This window comes from Phoca vitulina, unplaced genomic scaffold (genome assembly GCF_004348235.1).
Source record: "Phoca vitulina isolate PV1807 unplaced genomic scaffold, GSC_HSeal_1.0 scaffold3, whole genome shotgun sequence".
NCBI lineage: Eukaryota > Metazoa > Chordata > Mammalia > Carnivora > Phocidae > Phoca > Phoca vitulina.
In genome coordinates this window covers 32,078,868-32,082,124 of record NW_022589706.1, presented here as the reverse complement: position 1 = coordinate 32,082,124, position 3,257 = coordinate 32,078,868, and positions in this window count along the sequence as shown.

Here is a 3,257-nt window from a genome sequence, read left to right as displayed (position 1 = left end):
CCCATCAAAATCACAGGGCATTTTTTACAGAAATAGAAAAAAACAATTCTGAAATTCATATTAAACTACAAAGATTCCAAATAGCCAGAGCAATCAGAGAAAGAACAAACCTGGAGGCATCACACCTCCCAATTTCAAAATATAATACAAAACTATGGTAATTAAAACAGTATAGAACTGGCATAAAGACAGATATGTAGACAAAGAGAACAGAATAAAGAGCCTAAAAAAAAAAAAAAAAAAAACAAAACCCATGCATACATCACACAGCCAACTGATCTTTGACAAGGGAACCAAGAATACACAATGGGGAAAGGATAGTCTCTTCAATAAATGATGCCGGAAAAGCTGGATATCCATATGCAAAGCAATGAAATTGGACACAAAACTCAACTCCAAAGAGATTAAAGACATAAATGTGAAACTGGCAATTGTAAAACTCCTAGAAGAAAACATGGGAAAAGTTTCTTGACATTGGTTTGGTGATGATTTCTTGGAGCACATGCAGCAACACAAAATAAACAAGCAGGACTACATCAAACCCAAAACTTTTACATAGCAAATGAAATAAATCAACAGAATGAAAAGGCAACCTACAGAACGGGGGAAAATATTTGCAAACCATATGGCTGGTAAGAGGCTAATACCCAAACTATATCAAGAATGCCTACAACTCAATAATAAAATAACAACTCAATTAAATAATGGGCAATGGATTTGAATAGACATTTCTCTAAAGAAGACAGAGAAATGGCCAACATGGAAGTATGCTCAATATCACTAATCATGAGGAAAATACATATCAAAACCACAATGAGACATCATGTTATACCAGTTAGGATGGCTATTATCCACAAACAAACATAACAAATGTTAGTGAGAATGTGAAGAAATTGGAACTTTTGGACACAGTTGGCGTGAATATAAAAAAATGCAGCCACTATGGAAAACAGTATGGCAATTCTTCAAAAAATTAAAATATAAAACTACCATATCATCCAGCAATGTCACTTCTGGATATATACCCAAAAGAATGTAAATCAAAATCTCAAAGAGATATCTGGAGTCCCATGTTCATTGCAGCACCATTTATAATACTCCAAAATATGGAAACAACTTAAATATCCATCAACAGTTGAATGGATTAAAAATGTGATATATACATATGATTGAATAGCATTGAGCCTTCTGCCTATGCAATGACATGGACGAACCTGGGGCACATGATGCTAAAAAAGATAAGCCAGTCATAAAAGGCAAATATTGCATGATTCTACTTTATATGGGTTATCTAAAAATAGCCAAACTAAGAGCAGCAGACAATACTTTGTTGCATGCCAAAGGCTGGGGATAGGAGAAGATGGCAATTTGTTGTTTAATGTATATAAGGTTTCAGTAATGCAACATAAATAGGTTCTAGAGATTTACTGGATAACATACAGTCTATTATGTTAACAAACTGTACTATACACTTAAAAAATTTGTTAAGAGGGTAGATCTCATGTTAACTGTTCTAACCACACAAAAAAGTAGGGGACAGGGAAGAAACTTTGGAGGTGATGGTAATGTTTATTTCCTTGATTGTGATGATGGTTTCATGGGTGTATGCATAGGCCCAAACTTAATCAAACTGTATACATTAAATATGTGCGGTTTTTCTATATCAGTCATACCTCAATCTTTTTTTTTTTTAAAGATTTTATTTATTTATTTGTCAGAGAGAGACATAACGAGAGAGGGAACACAAGCAGGGGGAGTGGGAAAGGGAGAAGCAGGCTTTCCGCCGAGCAGGGAGCCCGATGCGGGGCTTGATCCCAGGACCCTGAGATCATGACCTGAGCCGAAGGCAGACACTTAACGACTGAGCCACCCAGGTGCCCCAATCTGTTTTTTTTTAAAGAAATAAACTTAAAACAAAGACTTGGATAGGTTAAAAGTAAAAAGTAGAAAATACATACCATTTGACCACTAATCAAAAGAAAGTTAGAATGGTGATAATAATATCAAAGCGATATCAGAACAAAGAATATTACCATGGATAAAGAAGATCTTTTCATAATGATAAAGTGGTCAACTCACACATTCTAGGTAGTTTTGCTTGTAAGCATTTTCACCACATAACTAATTGGCCACAAGGCAATTTTGCTATAAAAGATAAAATAATCAAAAATAAAAAGGCATTCACTAAAAAAGACATAATGAAACACAAAAAAGGAATAACAAAATTAAGAAGACTCTTGTGAAATATGAACTATTTGAATATACTTAAAATGTGTGTGGATTCATGTCAATGCTGTGCAAATAACCGATTTTTTTTTTTTTGTGGATTGTAACTAAGCACTTGTCTTCAAAGTCTTTCATTCATAGTATTATACATTTTTTTTGCTTGCTTATTTATCTCATTCAGCATCACACTTTTTTTTGCTCAAATTTCTTCCTTCTTTAAGAGAGGTATCAGTTTCCAAATGCTAAGTTACAAATATGGAACTGAATTTTGTATTGCACTGTGAAAGCCTTCAATGCCATTGTTTGGTTTTGGCATATTGTCACATGTCCATTGATGAATGTTCCAAAGGTCTATGGAAAATGTGAGTTCAACACTTTTTGCCACTATACAAACCATTATGAGGGCTAAGATTTCTGTAATATAAAAATGGGAGTACTGTGCTAATAGAGAAATGAAACCCAACTTCAACCAGTTTTTGTTGTTGTTGTTGTCGTTATTTTTTATGGAAAAATTGCCTTATGGCCAATTAAATATTCAGTGGAAATGCTTGTGGCAGCTCTGTGGAAAAGATGCTTACCATGAAAATACTGGACATGCCTTGAAAGAAGCCACCAAAAGACTTGTCTTTTATTTTATCAAACTCAGAACTTTCATCTAATGCTACAGCCAGTCCCGGGGGAAAGAGCATTTGTCAAATACTCCACAGTCAAGTGTTCAGGTGCTTCTGGTTGAAAGACCATCACCAAGAAAAACTGTGCCCAAGTCAGGTTTGTCTCAGCAATGCAAGGTATATTTAACATTCAAAAATCAATCACTGTGATTCGCCAACAGACTAAAATGGAAAACCATACTATAAAAGATGCAGGGAGTATCTGATAAAACCTAATGTCCATTCTTTATTAAAAAAATAATAAAAACTATCAGCCATTAATGAAATGTCTGATACTAGGGCTGGGGCAGGGGAAAAAAAAAATGAGCCTAGAGTCTTTCTGCATCTGGATCTTTGCTTCTATAATACAATCCTCACCCA